Source organism: Ambystoma mexicanum, chromosome 1q (genome assembly GCF_040938575.1).
Source record: "Ambystoma mexicanum isolate Mex_15411 chromosome 1q, UKY_AmexF1_1, whole genome shotgun sequence".
Taxonomy (NCBI): Eukaryota; Metazoa; Chordata; class Amphibia; order Caudata; family Ambystomatidae; genus Ambystoma; species Ambystoma mexicanum.
In genome coordinates this window covers 448,753,917-448,772,458 of record NC_090922.1, presented here as the reverse complement: position 1 = coordinate 448,772,458, position 18,542 = coordinate 448,753,917, and positions in this window count along the sequence as shown.

Sequence of the window (18,542 nt, the reverse complement as noted above, 5' to 3'; positions counted from 1 at the left end):
TCTTGGAACACCAGGGGCTTTTTACACCTTATGAATGACACTCCGATGGATTGGTCTTGTTTCGATATAATGGGCCTCATTACACGGTAGGCGGTAAAAAATGTGATTTACCGTCATGGCGCTATTAGCGTGTCCGCCATCGTAGGAGACCGCAAATAGCGTTCCATTACGAGTTAGCGGACACGCGCATAGGGCCATGCCGGTAAATGACCCTACCGCCATGGCGCAAAAGCACCTTACCGGCTCCGACCAAAGTGCTGATAGCACCTCCGCCCTCATGCTGCACGCTATTAGCGGTCACCGCTGTTAGCGGTCACTGCTATTAGCGGTCACCGTAAAACACCGGAACCGGAAATAGCGTCATCGCACCGGAACGGGAAAGAGCCCGGCGGCCATCTTTAAAAACACAATCCATTGCCATCCCCTGCACTCAGGACCTGCAGCAACACCACGACTGGCAAAACCACATCCCACAAGAACAAACAATGCCCAAGGCCCTAAAGAAAGCCGATGCGCGCCAGCGCAAAGAACGCTTCTCAAACGAGGAATTGAAAATGCTGGCAGACACCCTGGCTGCAAATGCAGACGTAGTGTTCGCTAGCGACATGCGGCGCCCGGCACTCCTGAGAAAAAAGGAAATCTGGGCTGAGGTGGCGCAGAAAGTCAGTGCGGTGGGCTCCACCCCCCGCACCGTAAAGGACGTGCACAAGCGGTGGGATGATCTGCGCCTCCGTGTACGCAGCATTTTATCGGCCAACAGGAATCTGGCCATGGGCACAGGAGGCGGAGGTGGATCCCCGATGAAGATGCAGGAGTGGGAGGAGACATGTGCCAGCACCATTGGCATAGAATCCATCGAGGGAGTGGGCCGAATGGAGTGTGGTGTGGCAACAACGTCAGACGGAGGTGAGTGACCATGCAAAACACAGCAATGCTAAGCATGAGTCCCTCCCCCAAATGTGAAATGGGAATTAGCTAATGGATGGGGTCATCACACACACATGTACACAACCCTGCATATATGCCCTTCACATCCCCACACAACCACATGCATGCAGCACCTCACACACGTGTCACCCTGACACATGTCCGGATGACCCACCCATCTGGCCAACAACCTGCAGGCCCAAACTAGATGTCCAAATCCAAAGAACTGCAGCAACAACAACATTTGCATGATGCACGTTGACCCATCACTGATGTTATCCCTGTCTTGCTCCCCCACAGGGTCACAATCTGACAGTGAGGAGCTGGACTCTGCAACGCAGGCCCCACCACCCAAAAAGCAGGCCAAGGGAAAGGATGCAGGTACCAGGCCCAGTACATCGAGGGGCACTGGGATATCTGGAGTGGCCCAGCGTTCAAAAGCCACACACGCAACGACCACACCAAGGGTCGAAATGCCATCCTACACTGTGGCAGCACCCCCACCACCCACCCCCACCACTCAGGAGCCAGTGCCAGAAGGCACGCCGTCCGCAGCCAATAGCTCCGTCGGGGAAGCAGCAGCCACGGCACCTATGAGTGATGTGGACGACCCATGTCCGACACCGGAAGGGCAGCGTACACCCAGCACCCAGCTGTCCCCACTCCACAGCCCATGCAACACATCCAATGGCAGCATCCATGAGGTGCATGCCGGAGATGCAATGGATGGGTCATTCAGTCCCGTGGCGAGCTCACCTGATGTCAGCCACATGCAGCAAGCTGCGCCGAGGAGTAACAGGGGCAGGGCCGCAGACGACACCATGAGCCTGATACGCCAGCGCCAGGAGGAGCTCAATGCCCTGGTTGCCCGGCAAGTGAGCGAGGCTGCCTCGACCAGGGAGGAGATCCGGGTGTTGTCAAGGGACATGAAAGCTGCCATGGACAGCAACACGACGCGCCTATGTGACGAGATGGCCGCTGTGAGGCAGGTCCTAACGCGCATTGCTGAGGCGATGGAGAGCATGCGTCACTCACAGGGAGCAGATCAACCAGCCACCCCCTCGTCTACTAGCTCCGACCAGACAACCATCCTGCGCAGGTCCAGCTGGTCCTTGCGGCGGTCAGACTCACAACCCCCCAATGGTGGTAGTGGAGGAGGGAAGTAGGGCCAGCCTGTCCCTGTTGACACTTGGGAACTAATGCAGCACTGATGTGCACACCATGTTCGGTGGAGTTGTGGGGGGAGGGGGGTGAGGGTGTTTGGTGGAGTTGTGGGGGGAGGGGGGTGAGGGTGTTTGGGGGAGTTGTGGGGGGAGGGGGGTGAGGGTGTTTGGGGGAGTTGTGGGGGGAGTGGGGTGAGGGTGTTTGGGGGAGTTGTGGGGGGAGGGGGGTGAGGGTGTTTGGGGGAGTTGTGGGGGGAGGGGGGTGAGGGTTGTTGGGGTGGAGGGTACATGCACGTTTGAATGTCATTATGCTCAATACACACGTAATGGCATGGATAATCACATGACTGGACATTGATCATTGTGTATGTGTGCTTTATTGTTGAAGGGTGCACTGTGTTTATGTCCTCCATACACCCCGTGCCCTGAGCTGAACACCAATTGCACCCTCCTAATCCATGTGCATCAGAAACAATGGTCTATCAGGTGCTGCCGCACAGCACGTCCCTCATGGGCATCGCCACCTGCATGACCTGCAGCCCCCTCTCCTCCATCCTCATCCCCGTCATCATCCTCAAACGGTGGTCGCAGTTCTATGTCAGGGGGCATTGGCACATTCCGTCTGATACACATATTGTGAAGCATGACACATGCCATGGTGATCTTGGCCACCTTCTCATGCCCGTACAGGAGTGCCCCGCCCGACCTGCTGAGGCACCGGAAGCGTTCCTTCAATAGGCCGAATGTCTGCTCGATCACCACGCGGGTACGGGTGTGTGCATGATTGTAGTCCTCTTCGTGCCTGTTCTGTGGGTTCCGCACAGGGGTAAGGAGCCACCTCTTCAGGGGATAACCTGCATCACCTGCATGGGTGCAACAATGGGTATGTGTAAGTGTCTACATAATGTGGAGCGTGCACATATCACACAAACAAACATTGCATATTCAACGACATCCACAGATCCAAGCACGCATGGCAATCAGGGTAACTGCAATGTGGGAAGGTGAGGTGGTCCTTGCAAGTGGACATGCACCATGCATGCATACGGCAGGGATTGCCATGTCCCGCCTGAGTTTAAGTGATTTGTGTTTCCTGACCCTGGCAACGTTAGTGCCACACTGCTAGTACACTGCCATTCCTTAGTTGATGTCCCCATGCTGTTTGATGGCAATTCTGTAGTGGGGTACGGGTGTGCCTCACCACAATGGCTACAGGGGATCCATTTGTATGCACTCATGTGCGCGGACCATTTCTGATGTTGTTCAGCGTACATTTCAGTTGTGATTTTGATATGCATGTTGCTGATTTGTGTAATGGGGGGAATGGTGTGTTGTGCGGTGTGCATGTTGTTTGGAATGGCCTGTTTGGCGTAATGGATTGATATGTTTGTCGTGGCACTCACTTCCAGCATGTGGTTTTGTCTCTGGTCCATTGTGGGCTGCCTCACTGTACAGTGATGCAAATATGTATGTCCATTCTTCTCATGACACCAGTTCACGCCCAGTTGGAGTATGCATCTCCCCCCCCCCATTCCAGCCCAGTGGGAGTATGCATTCCCCCCCCACCCCATTCACGCCCAGTTGGAGTATGCATCTCCCCCCCCCCATTCACGCCCAGTTGGAGTATGCATCTCCCCCCCCATTCACGCCCAGTTGGAGTATGCATTTCCCCCCCCCATTCACGCCCAGTTGGAGTATGCATCTCCCCCCCCCCATTCACGCCCAGTTGGAGTATGCATCTCCCCCCCCACTCACAATCCACATCACACTGACATGTGGTTGGCCTGCTACTCACCAAGTAGCCACGAACGTTGTCCAGCATGTCGCTCCATGTATCGTGGTATTGTCGAGTTCCGCAGGACCATTGCATCATGGGTTGAACCGGGATATCGGGCACAGCAATGTGTGATGATCTTGTTGGAGTCACATACCATTTGGACGTTGATGGAGTGGTATAGCTTTCTGTTACGGTACACTGCCTCATTGGCATGTGGGACCACCAGTTCTACATGGGTACAGTCGATGGCCCCGATGCAACTTGGGATGCCTGCCAGTGAATGGAAGCCAACTTTGGTGTTGGAGATCTCCTGGGCAGTCCGTGGCATGTATATGTGTTGACTTGTGTGCTGCAGGAGGGCATCGAGCACCTGGTTCAGTGTGCGTGAGAATACTGGTTGTGATATGCCATGCATCTGACCTACCGTATGCTGGTAGGTGCCTGTGGCCAAGAAGTGGAGCACTGTTACCACCTTCAGTAGAGGGGGGATGGCAGTACGGATGTCAATGAGACTCACAATGTCGTTGTATATCATGTCTACTATGGTGGTGATGGTATCCCAGTCCTGCTCAGGGGTTAGGTTGACTGGACTGGCTCTGATCCTGGGAATTGGTGGCTGCCTCTGTGGTATCACTAAGTGCACTGGTGGTGCTTGCTGCGCCTGTCTTGCCCTCCTCCTCCTCCTCCTGCGTCTCCTCTGTGCTGCCTGTTGTTGTAGCTGCTGCACTGCAATCATGTCCTCTAGCCCATGTAATGCTGCTAGTATTGCATCCATCTTGGTGTGGGAATGGGTGTGGGGAGGGGTGTGGTGTGCTCTTTTGTGCTGCCAGTCTCCATTGCCTCCACCTGTGCTGATTTTGTCCACCTGTGGCAGGTGGGAACTCTGCTGTGCTCTTTTAACGTGTGGTTCGCGATGCCGGTATTAGCGCCTTGCCGGTAAGGGTTCTTTGGGTCTACTACATGCCGGTATTGCCATGTACGCATGGCTCGTGATGCCGTGATATTAGCGCTATGCCGCTATTTCTGGTCTGAGGGGGCGCGCGCTCACGGACTTGCCGCTAATAGAGCCACCGTACTTAGCGGTGCCGCTAATAGCGGTATGTCCGGGTCGTGATTGGGGAGGGGATTTACCGATACCGGTAATCCCTTACCGGTAACGGTATGTCCCTACCGCCTACCGTGTAATGAGGCCCAATGTGTTTTCAAGAAACATGGATATGTGAACCTCTCTTGTCTGAAAATTATACAGCCTTCCTAAACCCAGCTCAAAAGGAAGTTAAAGGGAGATCTTTCTCTGGACTCTTACAAAAAAATCCCTATCCTTAGAAATTCTGAAGCACTTTGTGCCCAACCCTTGGGTCCAAGTCTTAATAGTAAAATGGCCTTATGAAGTTGGGAATGAGCTTCCACTAACTGTATGTATTGACTTATATTGGAATCCTGACACAATTGGTTGTGAATCATTTGTGAATGTTGTGACGCAGGTGATTGACGATGTAAGGAAGAGTGGGTAAATCCGTCCATTATTCTGGTGGGTGACTTAAACATCAGGTGTGTTGCCCTGGAAGGTAAGGATTCTTGTGGGGGAAAGTGTGAAGTTACCTGTGAACTAAGAGCTAAAGTATGGGTACAGCAAATGACATTAAGAGATCTATTAATGTTAAATAACAACATTTCTGGAGACAGGCCAGCTATGGCTACGTGGGGTAGGAGAACCAACAGCGCTATATTGGACTATTGTTTTGTCTCGCAAAACATATTCCAAGACATTGAATCCATGGTAGTTGTTGAGATGAAGACGAGTGACCATTCACTTCTTAAAATCTGCTAGGCCTATCAAACTCAGGCGGTACATGAGATAAAAGCAGTGGGAATAGAGGTTTCCCAAGGTTGGAATCGATTGCGACTTCTCAGACAGGACATGATAGAGATAACTTCTTTGTTATTCTCTAGATTGAAATCTTTGCTGGGGGCCCCTAATTATGTTCCTTTATTGGCCAGATACGAGCAACGCCAGGGGTATGGATCTAGGTTAGATTTTGTTAAGAAACATAGGGGGTCATTCCGAGTTGGGTGGTAAGGGAAAAACGATGCCGGTAAAGGACTACCGGCATCGTTTCCCGTTACGGGCCATTCTGACCCACCAGACCGTTATTTACGGCGTCGTAAAGTACGAGGCCGTAAATAGCGGTTTAGTGGCACGCACCCGACACGCCATGCCGGAATTAGCGGCATGGCGTAAACCGGAGCTGATCCCAAGTAAAGCGGACATGGAAAAAACGGCCTCCACAAGACCGCAAAGTACCTTACCGCCATGGAGTAAATACCGGCATTGCCGAGAAGGTGTAAAGAACCCTGAGCAGTGTTTCCAAGAGGAACAGGTGCACTCAATCAGCACAGATGGAGGCAATGGAGTCTGGCACAGCACAAAATGAGCACACCCACACACCACACCCCCTCCCACACCAAGATGATACCAATTGTAGCAGCATTCCTGGAGCTGGAGGCCCTGCTTGCAAGGCAGCAACTACAACAACACCAACAACAACAACCACAGCCCCCACCACAGAGGATACACAGGAGGAGAAGGAGGGTGAGACAGGCCCAGCATGCCCTACCGGTGCAGCCACCATTACCACGCCGGCAGCCCCCAATCCCCCCATCAGAGCCACCCCCTTCAACCTCACACCAGAGCAGATCCACACCCTGTACCGGCTTGACTGGGACACCATTACCACCATAGTGGACCTGATACATGACGATATAGTGAGCCGCATAGAAATCAGCACTGCCATCCCCCCTCTACTGAAGGTAGTGTCTGTGCTCCACTTCCTTGCCACAGGCACCTACCAGCATACATTGGGGCACATGCATGGCATTTCACAGCCCATATTTTCCCGGATACTCAACCAAGTGCTGGATGCCCTCCTCACCCACACAAGGGACTACATATCCCTACCCCAGACTCCCCAGGAGATATATGACAACAAAGTTGCCTTCCATGCACTGGCAGGCATGCCAAATTGCATAGGTGCCCTCGACTGCACCCACGTTGAATTGGTGGTCCCGCATGCCATGGAGGTGCCGTATCGCAACCGCAAGCAATACCACTCCATCAACGTCCAGATGGTGTGTAATGCCAGTAAAGCCATCACACATTGCAATGCCTGATACCCCGGATCAACTCATGACTCCTTGGTCCTGCGGAACTCAACACTACCACGCTACATGGAGCGACATGCTGGACGACGTGCCTGGCTGCTTGGTGAGTAACCTGAATGGGCCATGGCAGTGCATTGGGGCTGTGAGTAGGTTGCATGCATACTCCACCTGGGTGGGAAAGGGGGGGTGTTCATACTCCACCTGGGTGGGAAAGGGGGGATGCATACTCCACCTGGGTGGGAAAGGGGGGGGGGTGCATACTCCACCTGGGTGGGAAAGGGGGGGATGCATACTCCACCTGGGTGGGAATGTCCACGCCAGTGCACGATGTTCACCTCACAGCACACTGTGCCCCAAGGCAAGTGACACGGCACATGACCACATAACCACACAGTGATGAATTTGAGCCGACACCTAACACTACATGAGTAACAGGAAACCTGGCCAGATACCACAACACATGCACCACTCATCGGCGGACCTTACACACCGTAGCGGCATCCTGCACCATGCAGTGCAATGTCGCTGACTCCTGCATCTCAACGCACAGGAGAGTCATCCCTGGGAGTGCATAGAAGTGAGTCTAACAGGAATCCTACAGCGTGTCACTGGTCCTGCACCCCCATAGGATTGCTGCAAGTCACCATGGTAGGGATCCGTGCAGAGTGACGAGTATGCTACCAAATACAGCCAACACCCCCTTTCACCAAGTCTCGCGCAAGACATCAATGAATGCAGTCCAACACTGCTGCATGCATATACGATGCACATGCAACACGACGTGAGTGCACACCATGACCCATCAGTGAGAAGCTACCCCCTCCATAATTCCATTGCACATGACACATAGCCGGTCCAGTAATGGGGTGACTGTATCCTGGGACATGTGTGTATGGCCAGTAATCACCTGCGGCCATGTAAGACTAGTACAATTCTCCACCATGAATGCACAAACACTTACCTTCATTCCACTCTCATGCAGGTGATGCTGGCTACCCTTTGAAGCCGTGGCTCATGACCCCGGTCCGCAACCCACAGAACAGGCACGAGGAGGACTACAATAGATCCCATACCCGTACACGGGTGGTGATAGAGCAGACCTTCGGCCTGTTGAAGGCACGATTTCGTTGCCTCAGCCTGTCGGGTGGGGCACTCATCTACAGCCACGAGAAGGTGTCCAAGATCACCATGGCATGTGTAATGCTGCACAACTTGTGCATCCGTCGGAACGTGCCACTGCCCCCTGACGTGGAACTGCTACCACCAGATGATGATGAGGGGGAGGAGGAAGGAATGGCAGGACAGCATCACGGTGCCGATGCACAGGAGGGACGTTCAGTGCGGCAATCATTGATCGGACAATATTTCTGACTCACAAGTCAGCTGAGGGTGTGAGGATGACATGACATTGGGCACTGGGTGTGGGGATACATGAACACCATGCACTGTGCGACATTAAAAGACACATGCACAATGATCAATGTCCACTCTGTTTTTTAGGGATGATCAACCAGTGTATTGAACAATAATGTAGAAACTTGTACAACAAAACCTCTGCCCTCACCCCCCTCCCCCCCAACTCCCACACACACCCTCACCCCCCTCCCCCCCAACTCCCACACACACCCCCCCCCCCAACTCCCACACACACCCTCACCCCCCTTCACCTCCCCCCACAACAACCCCACAATAGTCCCATCAGTGCAACATAGGCCACATGTGTGTGGCAGTATGGTCAATGTGCACTTCCAGAGCCAGGGGGATCCATGTTGTGGCGGCGCAATGTACGCAGTGACCGACGGACAGGGCTGGTCTGCGTGGAGGAGCTTTGGGAGGGTGGGTACTCCCACGGGGCTGTGGTCTGGGGGGTGCTGCCTCCAGGGCATCTGCGGTCCGGCCCAGCACCTCACAGAGCCGGTTTGCGCTGGCAGTGATCACCTCGCCCAGAGCATGAAGGTCATTGTGCCACTCCGACCTAGATTCGCAGTTGTCCCGGATAAAGTCCTCAATCAGGCCCGTGAGGTGCTGGGAGCGCACTGCATCCATGGCCGGTGTGGCCGATGTGCTTGGCAGGCTTGGTGTAGAGCCTGCAGCCCTTTTGGGACTTTCTGCAGGGGAGGTGGATCCAGGACAGGCAGGTGGTACTCCTTGGCCTGTGAGCCCTGGGGTGTCACTCTCCCTGGAGTCGCTGTGTGCCACCTGGCTGTAGGATGGAGTGTCTGGGCTATGTCCAATGTCATTGGGGTCCTCCACGTTGGAAACGGAAATTAATGTGGGGCTATCTGGCACATCGAGGAGGCACATGGCAGCATTCTCCCCTGCCACACTGGACTCCTCAGAGTGCACCGTGGGGCATGTCTCCGTCGGCACCGCAGGCATGGGTAGGGGAGCGGGTGGGGGTTGTGCACCCTCCATGGGGGTTGATGGAGCAGGTGGTGTTGCCTGTTTTTTCTTCCTTCTTGCAGGTATACAGTGTCCCCTGGCTGTGCCCCTGGAGGTGTAGGGCTGGGTGGCTTCCTGGTCCTCACTTTCATGCCCGCTCCCTGTGGGGGGGAAGAGAGAGATGGCATGAGCAATGATTTGGGGGTCAGCATTTCTTCAAGCCTATGGTATAACAATGGGATTGCAGCGTTTTGTTGACATTTGGGTGGTGAGTGGGACATTGATCTGGGCTTGGATGGAAAATGCATGCAGATGTCTGGATCACTCATGTTGGCGGAGTACTGTGCTGACTCACATTGACTGCCTCTTTGTGTGCTATGGCCAATATGGGTTGGCGCCTTGCACCTGACATCAGCCTGGGTCCCACTTGTTACGGCATGATTTCATTGGGGGGGGGAAGGGGTTTCCCATACGTGATGTGACAGCTTGCCCAGCCCTTGGCGGTGCCTTACATTGGGAATGCATTTACTGTCTTGACTCATGACACTCACCTCCATCAGCGGATGACGGAGCACCGCACTCCATTTCGCCAACCCCTTCTATGGCTTCTGTGCCCATCATGTCCGCACACGTTTGCTCCCAGGGCATCATCTTGATGGGAGAAGCTGGGCCTCCTCCTGTCTCCAGGGCCTGAGTTCGGTTGGCCGATAGGATGGCCCACACCCTGAGACAGAGGTCATCCCACCGTTTCCTGCAGTCATTCGTGGTGCGGGGGGTGTTTCCTACGGCGCTCACCCTCTGTGCAACCAAATCCCAGATCTCCTTCTTCCTGACAACGGTGGGCCTACGCATGTCACTGCTGAATACTATCTCAGCATGTTCGTGCAGAGTGTCCACCAGGACCTGGAGCTCGTCCTGCGTAAAGCGCTCCTTCCTTATGCGGGCGGCACCTTTTTTCAGTGCTTTCGGCATGATGCTGGTCTCTAATGGCTATTTTCCAGATCCAAATATGCCTCCGGGTCCTGTATGAAGAGGATGGCAATGGATTGTGTTTTTAAAGATGGCCGCCGCGCTCCTTCCCGTTCCTGTGCGATGACGTAATTTCTGTATCCGTTAATTAGCGGTGACCGTAATTTACGGTATCCGTAAATTACGGTCACCGCTAATTACGGACGGCGAAGCTTCGATGGCGGTGTTGTAAAGAACGTCTCGCTTCATGCCGCAAAGGGGTTTAACGGGCCCTTTAGCGGTATGCCGCTAGAGGATTTACCGGCATGGCGGAAAGCTCGTGCCCGCGAAGTCGGAATAGCCTGTAAATAGTGGCGTTGTACCAGATCGGACTCGGTCTTTCCGCCATGCCGGTAAAGACCAATACTTACCGCCAACCTCGGAATGAGGCCCATAGTTTCAATAAGAAACTAGTGGAGGAATTTAAGAGATACAGAGCAGGGATTAAAGCCCTAAAAAGTACGCCTCTAATCAGCTGAGCACAAAGTAAAAGAAAGTGGCAACAAAAGTACAAAAACTGGCTGAAAAGCTTCATAATGGGGCACATGCAGGAGGATGGGGAGAATATGCTGTTGATCCTAAGACAAAAGAATTCCAGACTCACGTGGGAATGGATCAATAAAGTTGGAACACCACAGGCAGCCTTACAAATGAATATGGTAACCGAGCAACAATGGATGGCCATTTTGACCAACTGTTGATGAATAAGGCAATTGCTCTCGTTCCCAGGTTGACTGGGGAGTCTGGAGAGTGGGTCTGGCATTTGGAAAAACCAGAAATCCTTGAGGTTATCTCAAAACTTAGCACTTCCAGGGCTCCAGGAGCAGATGGGCTTTCAAACTTTGCATTAAAGCAGACGCCCGAGGAATGGTCTGAATTAGCTTATGTTCTCTTCTCTAAAGTATTGAAAGAAAGTCTAATCCCCCCGCCCGAACTCATGGAAAAGGGCATCACTGTCCCTATCTTTCAAAAGGGTATAAGAACTGAACCGGGCAATTAGCGCCCGATAGCCCTCCTTGGCAGCTTGGGTAAAATCTTTGCTTCTATTTTATTGAACCGGCTGTCCCGGTAGGCTATAGACTGAAAACATCAAGACCCTAGACAAACAGGTTTTGTCCGAGGCATAGGCACAGGCCTGAATCAATTCCTGCTGAACTTGCTAAAGCTCAAAGTCACGAAGAGTAAACACAAGTTATGTTGACTTGGAGCAAGCATTTCATAGTGTCAACCGTGAACGGTTGTGGAGTAAGCTGCAGGAATGGAAATGTCCAGAAGATCTCTTGGAACCAATGGAAGCTCTCTATTCGGACACCTTGTTGCAGGTTTGTCTGAATTCAGGCATTGCTATCCAAAGCAATCAAGGTTAACAGGGGCCTTAAGCAGGGCTGTGCCCTGGCCCCCATACTTTTGAACCTTTACATCTCCGACATGGCTATCTCATAAAAAGGGATATGTGGCTTCCCTCCAAAACTTTATGGGATTCCGATATTGTGGATGATTTATGCGGATGACTTACTTCTGATTGACAGGACGCCAATAGGACTTCAAAGCCGCCTTGAAGCCCTACATTCTTATATGTCATTAAATGAATTACGAGTTAACGCAAACAAATCAAAGATTTTGCTATTTAAAGAGGTACTTGGGGGTCAGGTCAACCCCCAAATTCCACTGGCACATGAATCAACAGCGGCTGGAATGCGTTAATTCGATCACCTATCTAGGCATCTGTGTCGATCAGAGTGTAGTTGAAACTCCATGGACTCTCCTTTCGAGATCAAAGGTTAGGAATCTAGATGCCCAGGGCATATTTTTACATAGTAGATTTGGCAAGTTTTCCATGACCCCTTTGATCAAATTTTATAATCAAAAAGTGATGCCAATACTCACCTATGGTGTGGAATCCTGCTTAAATCTTTCCTGGCATAATGGAGGAAACCTGAGTATACAAAGGACAATACATTACATATACTAGAATCATTAAACGAGTGGGAGAAAAGTGGCCAGAGTCAGTACTAGCAGAACAACCCGATACTGTCGTCAAAACGATGTATGATATTTTGGAGGGCGGGCACGAAATATCCCAAATTTATGAACTATTGATGTCTAGAGTGGGTAAGGAGTTGCTCCAACTGAGGCGGGATTGGGAGGAGGAGGCAGGAGAACCTATGCAGGACGGGCAATGGGAAAGAGCCCAAAGATGTCATAAGAAGGTGTCCAGGAATGTGAGGCTGCAGCAAATCCAGTCATATGCTACCCACAGGGCATACATGGTTCCAGTAAAATCGCCAGCTTTGGAAGCACAGTGACACAGAAATGCCCCAAGTGCGGGGAGGTGGGCACTGGGATGATTCACATGTTCTGGGCGTACCCAGAGGTGGGAAGATTGTGGGTGGAAGTTAAACAACGCCTGTCCAAAAAGGGGATCAAGTTAGAGGTGGAATCAGTATGGGCATGCATGTTGGGGGGATTTACCAGACCACGTAACCTAAAGCATATTAGTAAACTGAAAGATCTGGCCTACCTCTTGGCCAAACGGAGAATTGCTATGGGCTGGAAAGCAGCCCAAAGACCCAGATTAGAGGTGTGGTGGAATGATCTCTTGAAGTGGGCAGAGGCCGAGACGGCGGCATGGTACGAGGCAGTTAGCAGGGGAGGGGAGGAGGAAGCGGGACCCCTGATAGCATGGAGACAAATGATGGCCACGATGTCGGGACTCTCCCATGTCTAACCCAGCGAAAATTATACATCTGGGAACATTGAAGGAGATTAACCCTAGAGAAATGAAATTTGAGGCATTGAAGTAGGTGCTCGAGTTAAGGAGGAGGGAGGGGGAGGACTGTAAAGTGTAACATGTAAATGTAAGCTAAGAAGCTAGTAAACGAAAATGTCTGATGTGTTGGTTAAATTTGGTGTGTTGTTAAAAAAATAATACAAATTGTTTTTTAAAAAAAACAAAATCTTTCCTGGCAAACTTGGGAACTCTTAGAAGGACTTTTTTGGAAACTAATCTTGCGACTAATGGAGTTCCACGGTATAACAAGTAGGAGTGCGCTAGTCCCCCAAATTAGTAATTCACGGTCCTATGCAGCAGCTACAGCAAGCAGGGCCTCCCCAAACCCGTTTCACAATTGCAATTAATAGGAAAGTATGCTCTTGGATTGCACAAAGAACCTATAAATAGTCCCTTTATACAAAGTTTGCAGATATTTGAATAAGTATTATCAAATCAAGAACATCTGGTTTCCGACAATTCTGATTTATTGTTGCAGTCGACACGTGTTTCGACCCCTCGGTCGTTATCAATGCCAAATAATATCTGTAAAGCACCTTCTTTAATGGGTTCTATCAAGAAGAACAGCACCCAGCTTTCCTCCATGCGTTAACGTAGTTAATGGTGAGAAAAACTTCTCTGTACAATCGAAGTGTGAAGGTTAACGCTCTGAGCTGATTGCTATTTAATATAACTTCCTGTTATGGTCAGCTGAACTAATTATGTGTGCCCAATCTTGTTTCCTTTCGATTGTATATCACATCGTAGGTATCAATACCCTTCTCATAAGAATATTGGGGATAAATCCTTAATTCAATCTCATTGTGGAAAACCCTCACTCTTTTTTGCAAATCTCTCCTGTCTTTAACCAGCCCGCAATTGACCATTTTGGGGGATAACGACAGGTCTGCTAACCAAGATCATTTATCCTTAAGAAAAATCCAAATGGATTGACTGTTTGGTGGATCTGGATTCATCAGTGGCAACCCTAATTTCAAATCCCAGTTTGGTAAAAAAAAAAAAAGAAACTTAATCAACAGGAACGGATATTGATACAGGCTAAAAGAAATAAATTGATTGCAATGAAAGACTACCTCCTTGAGTCTAAACATTTGAAACAGGTGCCTGAGTATTTGAAGGTCTTCCTGTGTCCAACGGTGTGAGGGGATTTGTTGAGAATTCGTTTAAACTTGTACCCAACTAGGGCAGTCTTGGTTGCAAGAAAACAGTTGAAGGAGGACCAGTCCTTTTGTGGATATTGCATGAGCTGGACAGCTCGGTGAACCCTGTTTTGGGCTCTATAATTGCCCCAGCTCCCACACTAGGAATAGATTATTGGTGGCAAACATTTTAATGGGCTAGTGTCATAAGTTGGTCTTTGCAGTGGTCAAGTTCTTGAATGGAATTTCTCTGGTGATGGTTCCGAGGCCCCCCTATACATTGGAGCATTAGTTTGGTGTCCTGGAAGATATATGATAATGCTCTGGTTAGGCAGTGGTGTTTATCCACTTGGAAACAGCGCTTAATGTATTGTTATAGATGATCTGCAAGTGTTTGCTGAATTCTGTTGTCACTCCCTTTATTTATTTTTGTCTTTTATCACAACGTTTTGTACAGGGAAATTTGGAAAGTAATTTTATTTGATTGTATTGATTTTGTTTAATTGTTCATGGTTTGAAATAAAACAATAAAACAAAAAAAATACTTGTTATCCTTGCAAGAGTGTCCTGGGCCTTTTTCCCTAGCTGCGTATTTCTACTCGTGTGAGCTGTAGGGGAGGAATGGTATCACAAGTATGACACTGACACAAAAGATAAAATTTGTAAAACCTTTATTAAAGTTTCAATGGGGTTGTAGAAACTCTTAGTATGCCCTATAGCTAGAATGGGTGTATTCTCAACCATCAAATCATAAACAAAACAGTCCAAGTTGTGTCTGTCAAATAAAATGGCCTATACTAACAAAAACCTACTACCTGCCCTACAACTAGTACAAGAAGTGTGAAAAGGAAGTATGTATATAAAAGGAAAATCAGTGTTTAACAAAGAATAAATGTAGCTGGATCAGCTCTCCTCCCCACATGTAAACAGTGCTGAACAAGGCAGTCTCTATAGGCAGGATGACACACTCTGGCTCAGGCTTGAACACTGGAATAGTTTGGAACGCGGATCGAGGCCCGCCTTGTGGAATCAGAAAATACAATATTAAGGCTTTTACACCATGCAAAGAGAAATACACCAACACAGGCTTGTAAAGATTCCCAGAATCTTTATTGCAACACTGAACAGTTTACAAAACAAAGTACACAAATAGCTATTTGGCCGTCAGTACATCACAGAGACCACCAGCAGGTTCAATGTGAGCAGTGAACAGGAATTGCTAGCTGGACATCAGCATATTTATACAGTTTCTTTGTAACAATGTCCAGCCTCTTACGAGTTAATCATGTACTGGGCTAGGGTTCGCGCCAGGTTCATTCCTAATTTACATATCTCGTGCATGTGGTTTACTTCTTAATACATTTACTAACAAATACTATTATTCTCTGGATGTGACTTTACACTCTTTACACATTTGCTCAATGCAGGTCAAACAGATGTTTTGCAAAATAGCATTATTGTTCTTGTAGGTTATCATTGCCGATTCAAGTAATCCCCTGATCCCTAGGTCAAGAAAGGACAAGGTCTACATGACCCTAACATATAGCCTGCAGGCAGGTTGGACATTAACTCGCCTACAGAGGTTGAAGAGGTTAAAGTAAGAGCAAGAGAACACAGGTCGGCCATTTTAGGCCACAGGGTGACTTTGCACGATAAACCAAAATGGCAGCTTTAACCTAAAATGGAGGCTTGATTAACTTAAGGTCACGACCTTGCGATCCAGATTTCCTCACAAAGCGACTGGGCATAGGCCAACATATACAATGAGGACGAAACAATATTATATAAGTTTTGACAAACCCTCCTTTTGGCCTATGCCAAGCGCTAAACTAATTTCAATCACTTTACGACTAACTCCACATTTCAACGTCTATACACCCGAATCATTATCAGACATATCTATTGCCATTAGGTCAGACACTAGAGTTTCTTTCAACACGTACTCCTTGGAAACCTTATCTGGGGCATATATTTTATGCCCTAATACACTTGTTGTTTGCGCGCAACATCCCCCTAATACCGAACATATACCAGGGAGACACTGTATACAACAACAAAGGAACAGTAAACTACCCAAGATAATCAGCAAGGCCGAAAGCAACTTCCATCCCCACGACCGTAGGAGATCCCAAAACCATGCACTAAGTTCCCAGTTTCCCTCAGGAACATGCACTTCCGAACTAAGAACATGCAGATTTTGGATTGCCCTAAAGATCGTTGGAGAGGAGTCTGGTACGTAAACGCAGCAAGCGGACCCCGCTAATTTACATACTCCTCCACGCTCAGCCAAAATGACATCTAATGCCATCCGGTTCTGAAGAGCTACTAATCTTATCGCTTTCTGTTCTAACGTCATATTATAGAGTATGTCAGAGGTCCGGTTGATGGTTCTCTCCAGTACTCTCGCTAGTCCCCTGATATCTTCTGAATTCATAATTTGCCCAAAAAATGGCACAAAGGATTTAATTATGTCCCCTAGAGTTTGTGCTGGAGTATCCCCCTTCACATCTCGTCGTGGATAAGTCTTCGAGATTTCTGCAGTACTGGCAATAAATACCCCAGGTAATAGAATCCCTAAATAGCAAGTTCCTTGCCAATCCCTAGGCAACCATGGAAATGCCACATTACCGCAAACGAAATAGACAGGTTCACCTACATACAGAGGTCTGTTCTCACTAGTCAAATTCACAACATTGGCGCAACTTCTAAAATCACCCATTGACCATGTTCCATTCCTCTGTATGCAGAAGGAAACTGAATCGGGGCTATGGTTAACAGAATAAAATGGAGGCATGGCATCCTTATTGCCTATAGGAGCCATTTTGAAAGAGATCAAAGACTGAAAAGAACGAGACAATCTATCAGAGAGCCTAACAGAAGCTACGTTTGGCTTACTCCTATTTGCAAAAAGCGAGCATCCCAGGGACATCAAAACACGTTTTTCAAAACTATTCAAATTTGTACCATCAAAGTTCCCTGAGATGCTGTCATTCCAACGGCCAAAGAGTAGTGCTCTAAGAGAAGCATAACAAACAGTTGTCAAAGGTAAAGGATGAATGTACCAACCTAGCCCCTTATCCCCATGTTGCGGTAAATGCGAGCAGATCCAACAGTTGGTCCTATTAAAAATTGCATGAGTGCTATTCATTATTAACAAAAGAGTATTATTATGATAGTTCCATCTTTCCGAAGATTCTCTAGGCGACAAGGTATGCAATTGCACGGAAAGAGTGGGTATAACAGATACATTTTCAACAGGTAAAAAGTCCTCTAGCGGATATGCTTTCTCCAGGTACCACAACCCAAAACCAGTAGTTACTAAAAACCCAGTTATTATTACAACAAGGCAACAATACGTTTTCGGGGTCCCCTTAGACGTTTGCTCATTGTCTCTGCTAGTCACATATTTATCTAAAGGTTCGGTATGAGCGGTAGCGGGTGCAGGCATCGTAGTCTTCAATCGAAAAAACACCAATTGTTTGTTTGCTGGCGACTCCAGTCGTGCGTCTTCTTAATGTCTTTCCCACAACCCTTAGCCAACAGAATCCTTTCGTACAGTCGGGCCAGAAGGCAAGCCCTCAAATGATTTCTCCAATCGTACAGTCAAACCGTGCCGTACGTCTATTTTCTAGGACGTAAATTATATTTCACAATTTCCAGTGCTCAAGGGTCAGAAAGCAGTGTGTCGTCACTTTCCACTGGAGGTGGCGAGTGAACGGAAATGGGATCAGAAAATGGATGATCCGGAAGTACCACTGTTGGAGAGTGCGGAGACAAGATGGCCGTTTTGTCTGGCCTTACGAATTCTGGAACGGTCTCAGATACTCTCTTGACGGTTGTTGCTGTTTCGGGCACGTTGGTTACAGCATTGAAGAGGGATTCTCTGTCTTCTGTATCGTATGGCACGGGCTGCAGGATCCGTTTGGTGTGCGTTGCGTGTATCCAGTTGTTCCGCCCTGCTACCCGCACCGCAGTCTGGGTGACTAGCAGGACCTGGTAGGGACCCCTCCACCGAGGTGCAAAGCAAGGCGACCTTTCAAAAACTTCCGTGAGGATCCAGTCCCCCGGTCGTAGACTGTGACCGGGACCCTCGTACCGTACAGGTAATGCCTCTCGCACCTGGTGATAAATTGAAAATAGATTTTTAGCCAACTGGTTACAGTAATCTGAAAGAAGCACATTCTCTACATCCC